Genomic DNA, 12,702 nt, shown 5'->3' with positions numbered 1-12,702 from the left:
GTTAGCTTCTGTCCTCTTCTTCACAAAGTCAATACGAAAAGCAGAGCCCAGGTAATGGGCTCGGACAAATCCCTTCTCCGAAGTGTGCCGGCAAATTTTTCTGTTCAGCACCTGTGAGGTAATTGTGTGTGTGAAAATATGTCACAGGTGTTTCCCTGCATGCGTTTCCTTATCACTCGGGTGCTGCTTTAACCCCACACTTACACTGTCAGCAAGCTGTCTGGTGTTTTTTTGTTGCTTAATGTTGTCTGAGATGCAAGGAGGCCTAATGTGTGGTGTTTGTTTATACCATAGTGCTGCTCAATTCTCAAATCTGATTAGTTTCCAGCAGCAATCGAAATAAAAATATCGCTGAATCGCTGTGGTACAAGAGGAATATTTAAAGCGTGTCTCCCTCCCGTTGAAACTTTCTGTGTTGAAAAAGACTCATATATTGACGCCATTAAATGAATAAATACCTTCAAATGGTGTATATATATTCCAAAATAAAGAAAATGAAATAGTTTTTGGACCCCCCCAAAAAGGCGCAGTGATAGGCCTACGAACGATCGCGAAAAAATGAGGTCACAACCTGAGGTCACGTGATCGATCTGACCTCGATATATATTTAGCTGGAGCGAAAATGGCGGAACGAAAGAAGATAGGGAGGCCAGAAAAGTTCGAAACAGATAGCGTGAGGAAAAAGGCAAGAGTGGCATATAAAGCGGCAAGATATCGTATAGACATTGGACCGGTTTCGGAAGAGTGGATACGGCGAAAGGAGGAGATGGGGATGAAAACCCATGCGGATTTCGCAGCATTTCTACTGAACAGGTACATTTTGAAGTTGAAGTTTTGTTTATATGCTCTCGAACACGAGTGTCGTTCTTTTTGTCTACATGATATAACAATCTCTGTATCCACAATATATCATCTATCTATCTTTATTCATCAAAAATAAACTATGTGTAAATTCTGATTAAGAATTACATAATCAAAGTCGTAGCCGAGTCAGTTTCAGATTGATTGGCGACTCCGCTCATTACTGATTACAATGTATATATATAGTCTAGTATTTACACTGACAGGCTGACTAACTCGTCATAACTAACACGTTACATGTGATGTGCAGGGTGAACATATTTAGAAATGATTGTAATGTATTGTGTAGATACACTGATAGATTTGGTCAATCCATAGTATATATACTTAGATATTGTATTATATCTATTACTTGTGACTGCTGTTATGAATAGTTATAAATGTGGTCGATGTCACGGTTCCGCGACAGCACGTGTTTGTTTATCGGCAGATAGTGACCTGGATCTTTACTAGGTCGGAAATGAGTGATTCGGCGCTATAGTACTACACGGGCAAAAAGTAATCCCTTTATTCGAAAATTATTTTTTATTTCTAGTTGTTTATTTACGCTCACATTTGATCATTTATGATAATTTTCATACAAAAGAAAATACACGAAGTTTCAACGGGCAGGAGACTCGCTTTAACAGTTATTCCACAAAATCGAATCGTACATGAGCTGATAGCTGTAAGCCGTGTACGACGAGATTGAGTAGAATAACTGTTTTATTCTATCCACATTCACTGAGTTTTGAGAAGCAGAGCACTTTTATTTTTATTTTCTGCAAATTCGATCAATAAAAACTTTATACAAAATGTCCGACAAAATCATTTCCACTTAGAACGTAAACAAACTGGCGAAATGACAGGAGCAATTTGTGAAAAATGCGATAATAATAACAATTCTTGAAAAATAAAAAAGATACGTTCTTATCATGGAATACTTTTATTCCATATTTTGTTGCTTTTTAAAATTATTTATTTAGGTTTTGTTTTTGAGTAGAGTTTTTCTTTCATTCTCGGTTGGTTCAGCAACACGCTCCGCCATTTTGTTCTTCTCTACTCATGGTATTTGAGCTGATATCCTCGTAGTAGAGTAGCCAATGAGCACATGATTACTCATATCCAGTGAATGTGGATCGAATAAAGCATGTTGTCCCAAATTCTGCTTCATGAGCTGCAATGCACCACTCTGTCGTTGATCATTTGCCAATGACGCCATACCCTCAAGTGTTATATTTACTTACTGGACTTCACAACACCCAATAAACCAGTCTGAATCTCTGTATGATCCAAACAGCTGAAATTTACAGTCAAGACAAACAATTAACATTGTTAGAATTGTAATTAACAGGTGATCATGTGCACATGGTGATTTAAGTAAACTAGTTTTAACATTCCATTCAGCTCCAGGTTTCAGAGAAGTTTCTCCAAGCATCATTTTTTTTCAGGAAGGTAATAAATCACAACAACCAATTTGCAGCTTGTCATGTTACTGAGAAACTGTAAGGTGTAAGCTCATCTGTTTGAGGTATGTAACGATATATCATGCGGCGATAAATCATGATACAAATTTATGACGATTCAAATCGATGAAATAAAAAAATTAATCGTGATTATTATCAGGATGTGTGATCTTATTTTTTTCCTAGCTGTAATTGCCCTGTTTAGATAGCGATAATGTATAATAGTGAATGCATGTGACTTCACCACAGGCGGAAGTAACACAGCTCTAATGCTGCAAAAACACAAAAAACCAGATCTAAATACAACAGGAAAGAGCTGTTGTCTGATTGCGTACAAATAGATTTAACAAGAAATCAGAGCTCTCTTTTTACAGACTGTGGAAAGATAAAGACAAGAGAAGCAAATGGAAGAAGTACAAACGCTCATAAAAGTTTATTAAGAAAAGGTGTATTTGTTATTAACTTTTTCAGTTTTAATAAAATAAATAGTTTAGTTAAGAGGCTATTCTAGTTTACTCCAACCTTTACAAATGTGGGTAAAGAATTATTTTTGGTTCTTAAGAAAATTAAATTAAATGTTTTTTTTTAAAAATGCAACAAAAGGAATATTTAAGTTGAGAAAGAATAGGAAAATAAGTGCTGCATTTTTTTGGTAATAAAATTGTCTCAATTTCATTATTTTTCAAATATATTGTAGGAAAATCAAATTGTGATTCCAATATCATGAATCGAATAGTGAATTGGGTGAACTGTTGCATGCCTACTTACTCTTGAACATGTCAGAAAAGATAAAGTTACATCTTACAAAAATGTGAACACTGGAGACTCCTTCCATGAATGTCGAAGATGTTGAGGTCGTAATAATGTCCAAAAACGAAATAACATGATATCGATGATTAAAATTTCTGACAAACTCTCATCACCTCTCCTCAAACAGTCCCGTCATTTTTAAAATTTCTTCACTTCTTGCTTGAACTATTGGCTACAGCACCCCCCACGATTTCCAGTGGTACTGCTCTGTTTCGTCTAAATCCAGAAGCTTTCAGATAGCTTGATGTCGTCGCTACAGAAACGATAACGTTAAATACTGTACAAATCTGAGATTGTCTTCGTTGCACAACTGTCCGAGTTGCTGTTCGAGAAAATTAGTTAACACTTTGTCTTCTGACCAATCAGAATCAAGGCTCAGGATCGATCACACCTGCTGAAACTGCTTTCATGTACAAAACAGAGTGTTTTAACAGGTACACAGAGCAACTGTGCGTGATCTATTTTACACATTGGTGCTGTTCTAAGTGAAAAATCTCATAATCGCCAAAGCAGTAAGTTTCTCCATGGAAGAAGAGACAAGTGGATGGGGGCAGTTTCTATTATCTTATTCCATACTCTTCTAGAGCTTCGGAGACCGTTTTCCTCCATTTGGACCTGTCAGCTGTCTTTCTTTTTGCCTCCTGTGGAGTGAGGCCAGTCCACTTCCAGATGTTATCCATCCACGTTAGCCTTTAGGTCCTGTCATGGAATGAAAAAGGTTTTCTTGGAGGAAATACTGTGAGCGGTCCCCCTCGTTCTTCTCGCAGCTCAGTGGTCGCTTACTGACTTGAATTTACCCAGCTGTTGGCGCCTTTATGGCTGTCTTCTGCCTGTGCAGTTAGCTTGATTGCTGTTGACCCATTCAGTTCATTTGCCAATGTTGCCATCCAACACCCTGCTGCCAGTGTTTTCCCCGTAATCCTGGTGTGGAGGGGCTTACAGGTGTAAGTCCTTGCCCAAGGGACACCTGAGAGCATCAGCAGTGATTAGGAGGTACTCCTTGCGGACCTGACTGCCTGGATGCAGTTTTACGTCATGCCCAGGACAACGTCTACTTTAGCGTCGGAATAAACATCAGTGTTGGAGCTGATTTGGGAACTTTTCCGAAAGAGACTATCAGAGTCGTGAGGAAAGAAAAAACAAAAATAAATGTGTATGTGTGTGTATGTGTGATTTATATCCTTCAAGCGACCAAGCTATTTTAGCGACTAATATGTCCGGGTGGGGTCATTTATGACCTCGTTATATTCAGTCCATGAATCTGTAGTATATCTAGTTATTTTCTCTTGGTTTTACGTACATATACCACTTCCTGTGTTCAAGACAGGTACTATAAAAATATATAAATATAGATAGGTATGGTTTACAACAAATTTTAATGCAGAAAGAAGATAAAGAGACACAGTATAAGAAGAATATAACGTAATCTAGACAGTCTTTGTTATGTCTGACTGGAACATTTACTTAATTCAACAACACTGACTGAAAATGTATCATGAAAAGAAAAGTATGAGCCAAAACATCCACTGCAGTGTTGATGGGATCTTTGTAACATCAAAACTAGTGACTAACTAATATGCTAATAGTAGCTAACATGCTATTTCTAGCGGATATGCTGATACTAAAGTTAATCATCTCCATCATTTCAGCTACTTTAATCATCACTTTGGGCCTCAAGTGTCTGTCTCAGTGCTTCTGCAGCTGCTATTCTTCGTCTATTTGCCATGGTTCACTGCAACAAAAGTACAACATACAGATAAGTAGTTGGTAAAAGCAAAATTTCATAAGGAATTACTGCAAGAAATCCTCTGCTTCTTTCCGGGGTCAGAATTTTTCATTACTCTTGCCGCACCATTCGGCCGATCCCTGCAAAAACCTACGAACTGTTGTAGGACAAATTAACCGACAAATTCATGGTAGGAAATATTTTTTGGATCATTTGAAGAATTTGGTTCCAAAATGCGATAAACGCCAAATTTGAAAAATTGAAACTCCTGCCACCAAACCATCAGCAATTATCATATCTTATTCGTACCATATTCAGTTTTCACCAAAACGCGATATCTGCCATTGATTCACACTCTACATTACGGCCTTTCATTCCAAAACGCAACAAGCGCCATCACCGATTTTTCTCAAAACCAGACATCTCCATTTGGCCAATCAGAGGCTGCCATTGGCGTGAAGTCTTCTAAGATGGCTGCGCCCATGAAGTAGGAAATTGCTTCGCCACTTCTCGCATTTATTGGACAATTTCATGCTGAATTATGAATAATTTCGATGGAACAGAGGAGGCCGTGATGGTTTCACCAATGGGGAAGAAATGTAGACCGTCAAAAGCAAATCATAATCGAGAACACATTAAGAAAATGTGGCATTCGGGTACCAGGAAAATACCAGACGTTGTGTGCACGCATAAAGCACGTACATGTGTGTTTTGCCATGCTGATAAACTCACACCGGCTGACATTGCCCATTTTTCAGGATACTAAAGCACATTATATATCCAATTTCAGATCTATCTGTCATGAAAGAACACATTTAAATGCACTTTAAATAGAAAGGAATATGTAGCATTTTGTGGAAAAATGCCGTGATGTGGATATGGAGTGATTTGACAAAAAATAATAACTTTGTTCAGTTAAAAGCTGTTAATTAGTTCTGGATTTCATTTTTGATGTTTATTATCATTAAGGAGTTAGTCAATACATTTTAAAACAGGATACAGTGGTTTTCCTTTTATCACTTCCTGTAATCAGAAAAAAAATATTTTTCTCGAAACAATGGAATTGGATATAATAGTGTTTTGGAACCAAACTCTTCAAATGTACAAAAACTGCACACAGTTTTTTTTTCTTCTCTTCCCCCCAAATCTGTCCCTCTGAGTTACATGTCAGTCCTGGGATCGAGATGCTGACCTTTTCTGCTCCTCAGACCTGCTTGATCCATCCTGGTGCCCTGTGTCTGGTTGGAGTCTCATCGCATCGCTCCTGTGGAGGACGGCCCCATATGGACAGTTGGGGGTCGCGCCTGGAGGACGCTCTGGACTCTTGCAGTGGTGCTTTTGTGGCTGGGGACTGCAGTTGACTTGCTGACTTTAGGACTGCGGTTGACTTGCTGACTTTGGGACTGTGGTTGTCGTGAACTGTTTTGCGCTCGGGTTTCCATCGGTGGGGGGTTTATAGCATCAACGAAGCTGACTTTATGCTAGGACTGTTAATGTTAGTCATGTTGTCTATTGTTGCCTGGATGGGGGTGGGTTCCCTTTTGAGTCTGGTTCCTCTCGAGGTTTCTTCCTCATGCCGTCTGACGGAGTTTTTCCTTGCCACCGTCGCCACAGGCTTGCTCATTGGGGATAGATTAGGGAAAAAATTAGCTCATATTTTAAGTCGTTCAAATTCTGTAAAGCTGCTTTGCGACAATGTTTATTGTTAAAAGCGCTATACGGTACAAATAAACTTGACTAAACAAAATTATATGCCCGGAGTCATAAATGACCCCACTCGGCCGCTTGAGGGGTTTTTATATATATATATATGTAAAAGAAAAGTTAAACTTCTGAGAAGAAAAAAATCAACTTTGGAAAAATAAAAAGTGACAGAAATAGTCAATCATCCGTCAGCAAATATTCAGCTGGATAGACGAACATGGGGAAATCTGATTTACTGAGAGTGTAGGGGGTAAAATTACTGACTTATCAAGAGTCATAGCAGGGAAGAGCGAGGAAAGAGGCGCTCATCTGCGTACACACTGATACACGGAACTGCTGCTGTGACGGACTGCTACACCTGCTTCCTCACACACACACACACATTCATATTCACAAAAATGAGATAAATATCCTACAAACTTGGACCTCCTTTGGAAATATTGTGCATTTTCCCAGACGAGTGTGATGTGGTGTTTTTTTTCTCATTGTGTTCCCTCCAAGATAGGGCCATTTTTCTGCGCCGTTTGAACTTTGCTGTATGAAATGGCGCACCATAGATCCATTCTGGTGCTATCTGTGTGTGTGTGTGCGTGTGTGTTGATGTTCCACTGAGGTGAGCGGAAAGCGCTGCAGGAGGTTAATGGTTTTTTGGCACATCGTTCTTCAGGTGAACATGCAGCGAACCACACACACACACACACACACACAAACACATCAGGTGACCTGCAGCAACATTAAAGAAACTGATATGAGATTTTTTTATGAGGTTTTTATCTACACACACACACACACACACACACACACACACACGCTCAGTGAGCCAAATACACATGTTGACATGACACCTCATTTTATCACAGTAATGCAGGTTAAAACTCGTTTTCAGCTCCACAAACGTTTGAATAACAATGAAACGTACCGTGTATCACTTTTCAGTAAAAATGAAAAATAGTTTTTAAAAGGATTTTTAGCTGAAGTCCGGTAAATGTCCTGCAGTCTGGCTGTGTTTTTTTTTTTTGCAATTCTGAGATGTAAACAGATTTTTTTCATGAATTTTAAGGTAAAAAAAAGGCAGAATGTCAGGGAATTAATTCAGAACTATGACGATGACTCTGATGTTTCTTTTCTCAGACGTCTCATTCTTCTCAGACGTTCGCAAACATTCTGAATGTTTTTTATTTATTCTGCGAGGTTTGACAGAAGAAGGAAATTTTGTCAACTGTCCATCCATCCATCCATCCATCCATCCATCCATTATCTGTAGCTAATTATCCTGTACAGGGTCGCAGGCAAGCTGGAGCCTATCCGAGCTGATTATGGGCGAGAGGCGGAGTACAGCCTGGACAAATCGCCAGGTCATCACAGGGCTGACACAGAGACAAACAACCCTTCACTCTATTTTGTCGACTACTTTGAAAAAAAAAAAGATTTATTCTTATTTGTTCATATTTAAATTTAATCCTGAAAAAAAAGCTTTAAAATCAGGATACAGCTGTACATCTTCTTGACTTCACGGATGAACCAGGGTTGATTTGTTGAGAATTTGAGTGATGTCGATAAAAAAATAATTAAAGTATCAACTTGAGCACACCACAAGAACAAAATAAAGAGATGACGTTGAAGCAGAAAGTGTTGATTAGGTTCGTGACATACGTGCAGAACAGGTTTCACAGTCAAAACACAGGTTCTTTGTTTTGTAAATGTCTGAACTGTCTTATTTTCTGATTTCGTTTGAGTGAAAGCGGAAAAGTCAAGACAGTTTGAACCCGAATCCTGACGATGCGACGTCTCCGTCACTGAGGCCGAGGCGATACACATCTCCACACGAAGCTGCGTATGAAGTAGCTGTGGATGTGATGCGATATGATACGATTGACCCCATTGCGAAGTAATGTGATCCAACACGATTTGATTCAACACAGTGCAATTCAACGTGATACAATGCAAAAAATATGACGCTTTGCAGTTCATTATGGTCACTCTTTCTTTCTCCTCCGTGATAATCCTCCATGTGACTCGAGAAAGACCCGGTGTGAGAAGGGACTCTGATTATTTTGAAATCCCGTTGGAGATGAAGTGAGCGATCAACCAGAGTCTCCCGTTCAGTGCTTAATTTGTGAAGTGGGAGGTCCCGGAACGCCAAATATTTTCAAATACATTTTCGTGAGAGCCATATATAAAAAGTGACGCTGAATACAACTAAAATGCATTTTTACGTATGACCAACAATTTGAGTGTAATATATTCTTTTTCATAATGAAGAGGCTCTTGACATGCCGTTTTCCTCCTGTCCCCCGCTGAATATTTTGACGCAAACGTAGCTTGGCGTGTTTCGAAGTGCCGCTTTATTTCATTGTTTCATCGCTGCAATCTTGTCATTGTATAGGCCTATTGGACACAAAGCAGAACCCTCTCACCCCACAAAGGCGAATTCCTCTGTCCATTCCTGTTGAAATGTACGGTAGCCTACCAGTCACCTTTTTTCCCTTTTCACCATGTTCTTTGTCAAAAGGCTTTGCTTTGCGGACAGCTAACTGACTTTTTCATTAAATGGAGGTGTACTTCTTGATCTCAATGTGAGCTGATTAATCTGCGAGCCAGATGCAATCACTAAAAGAGCCACATCTGGCTCCTGAGCCATTGCAGACCCCTGCGTTAAGGCAACAACTGGATCAACAATTAACAAATCAAACACAGGTTACAATATATTGATGGCCATAATAAAACACAGCAGAGTAAAGACTTAATCTTGCTTGTGTATCTGACTGAGATTATAAAGAAAGTAAATAAATAAAACGGTCCTGGCACTTGCACCCACAACGCAGCCCCATAGACCGTAGAACGCATTTGAACAATAGACCTACCACGTGTCTGTCGACCGACCCGGCAGTGGCCCCGTTTGGCAAAAAAAAAAATAATATCAGACATTATGATCTTAGAAAACGCTTTAGTGATGAACAGTTACAGACAGTAATATGTCGTGATATTATGTGATAAAATATTATTTTTTATTAGGCTATATATTAAATTATATATTAAATTTATCTTCTAAAATAACAGACTGTACTCATATCACAACCGGTTTATTTCACCATTGGAGGTCAGATCACACAAGACATGAGTTAAATGACTCATTTTAAGGATTTAAGTAGGGGATTTAAAAGCAGTGCCTAGGATTTCAAGCATATTTCAAGTTTAAAAGCAGTGCCAGGCTGGTGCACTTGCAGCAGGTGCTGGTGCAGTGTCACTGTGTCCAACGTCATCCATTTTAGATCGTTTAGGATCCGGCTGTCCTGGGACTTTGAAAAATTTTAGTAAGCTTTCTTGTTTTTTTGCCATTTTTTCCACAGCGCAAGCTAACGGCGACAAAAAACCCGGTGTTCTATTGAGCGGAAGTATACACCCCATGTCCCTCCCTCTTCCCCTTTCGCATAGATTTTGTGGATGTCATAGGAGAGAAATCAACAACAGATATCAAAATCAAAACCGAACACTAAACAAATTTTTATTTACTTATTTATTTAATTTGTTTGATTTTTTTTCCCTTTGTGATGGTCACGGAGGTGATCTGATCCATTTAAATAGCTGCCGGAACACCGAATGAAATGAAAATAGCTGCCGGATCCGACGACGGAGGTCCTGGATCTTGTTCCGGCATGTTCCGGCTCAAATTAAGCCCTGCTCCCATTCTGTCGTGCGACTCACCCGGACATGCCTCCCTCTCCAAGTTTGAAATGATGCATCATTTCAAGTTGTATCCGGTGCACACTTTTTTAATCGAGGCAGTCATGTAGTGAACTTTGAAATCGGTGCTTTGTTGCAAAATCAGTGAGTCTTATACCATCTCTAATGGCCAGGAGTCCAAGAGAGCGAAATTTATGGTGGGAGGAGAATAATCTTACGCCAGTGTTGTAGTCAAGTCACTAAACCTTGAATCTGAGTCTAGTCTCGAGTCCCCAGTATTCAAGTCCGAGTCAAGTCCAAGTCCATAAAAAAAATTTCTAGCTGAGTCCGAGAACAAGACTCCAACCGAACCATTCGACAGTGTCTGTTTCAGTGGCGTTAACATTAGTTTGTTCCTGAACATAACGTATGAACAGGTGAATGTGCTTCTCTTTATCAGGGAGTGTGAAGTATTCTGTCAGAGATGGTTGGGAGATGGATGTAAGTGCAGAAGGTGTGTTTATTAATACAAGTGAAGATGTAAACAATCCAGAACGGCAGGCAAAATCGTAAAACGGTGAAACAGGCGATAGGTCGAGCGAGGCACAAACAGGCTATCATAGACTCGGCAGAATCAAAGACGAGAAACAGGAAATCAGGGATCAGGAAACCAAACAAGGAAATAAGGCTCGGTAATGTGTCAGCAATGCAACTCAATACTTCGCAAAGTAAGTGTGTTTTCACAATTTTTATATCGGCGCACTGATTGCGCTTTAATCCTGTGCAGGTGTGAGTCGTTTACGATGTGCGTGCGAGAGTCCACTTGGTGCATGCGCTGTCCGGAGCGCAGCCCGCGAGTCTATCTGATGCGCGCGCCAAGGAGCACAGGCGTGACACTCTTACATGAAATTAGTACAAAAATTAATGTAGATATAAATATCTAATGTCAAATTATTATGGCATGTTACAAAAAATAAAGAAAAAAATCTGAGTCCTCGTCTCCAATTTACGAGTCCGAATGCAGTTAATGCACGAGTCCGAGTCCTGGACTTGAGTACTACAAGCCTGTCTCACCCCTGTCAATCACAGCACCACTAGCCGATTGTGTGTGTCTGTATGAGGAAGAGGGTAGATAGCGCTTTCCTCAGTGTGTGTGCGGCAGCATGATGTGAATGGCTGGGTTCGCGTGTCTCGGAGGAAGCACGTGTTTAACCTCCCACATTTGAGTTCAAGATGAAGACAAAATGGAGAAAAAAAACAAAATGGCTGCTGAGGTTTCTGAACTTGAAATTGCTTTTTTTTTTTATTTGTTCTTGTGTAATTTATTGTGTTTTGTTCTTGATTTTGGTGTCATGTTTTTTCTGGAATTCAAACAGTGATTGTTACACACACTGAATACTCTGTGTTTGGCTTACATACCTGTTTTTGCCCAGAAGGTTTCTTCACTTTTGTTCGATTTTGTGTCTAAAAATTCAATAAAAAACAAACTTGATCTGTTTCAAAGGCAACCATAATGTTGCCAAGATACACACAGATGTAATAAACGCTCATCTGAGATATTTGTTTGGTGGGATGGAATAAAATACTGTTGGGGAGAATCGAGTGTTGTTCAGCTTCACTGGTCCTTTCTCACTGGAAATAAAATCAAATGCAACGTTTTGTATTATTATTATTATTATAATATTTATTCAGGGCGGCACGGTGGTGTAGTGGTTAGCGCTGTCGCCTCACAGCAAGAAGGTCCTGGGTTCGAGCCCCGGGGCCGGCGAGGGCCTTTCTGTGTGGAGTTTGCATGTTCTCCCCGTGTCCGCGTGGGTTTCCTCTGGGTGCTCCGGTTTCCCCCACAGTCCAAAGACATGCAGGTTAGGTTAACTGGTGACTCTAAAATTGACCGTAGGTGTGAGTGTGAATGGTTGTCTGTGTCTATGTGTCAGCCCTGTGATGACCTGGCGACTTGTCCAGGGTGTACCCCGCCTTTCGCCCGTAGTCAGCTGGGATAGGATCCAGCTTGCCTGCGACCCTGTAGAAGGATAAAGCGGCTAGAGATAATGAGATGAGATATTTATTTATTGGAAAAACCCAACTCCCAACATGGAAAACTGCAACGGAATGGTCATCGCAAAGAGAATTCAGATTTGGGAACCTGATGTTACAGCAATATGGCAACACCCACCCACCCACAAAGTCAGTCCCATATATGTTTTTGTACGTACGTTGGGGAGTGCCTGTTAGAGAGCACACTCTGTCTAGGCCACGGCATGGTGAGGTAGGGTGGCCAGTTCCTTTCCTCACCGCCTTTTTAACTTCCCCAGTGTTTCCACCAGGTCCCCATTCACTGCTGGGTGGACAGGAGGCGAGCCCCAGATCACCATCCGAGATGAGGCTTGAACCGGGAACCGTTTGCTTAGTGGTCAAGCGCTCTAACCACTTGGCCACTTTGCCTCCACCCCCCAAAAAAAATCAGCAATAAACAGATTGCCATTTGCTTTATTT

This window comes from Neoarius graeffei, chromosome 26, assembly GCF_027579695.1.
Source record: "Neoarius graeffei isolate fNeoGra1 chromosome 26, fNeoGra1.pri, whole genome shotgun sequence".
Taxonomy (NCBI): Eukaryota; Metazoa; Chordata; class Actinopteri; order Siluriformes; family Ariidae; genus Neoarius; species Neoarius graeffei.
Note: the sequence above shows the minus strand (reverse complement) of the source record.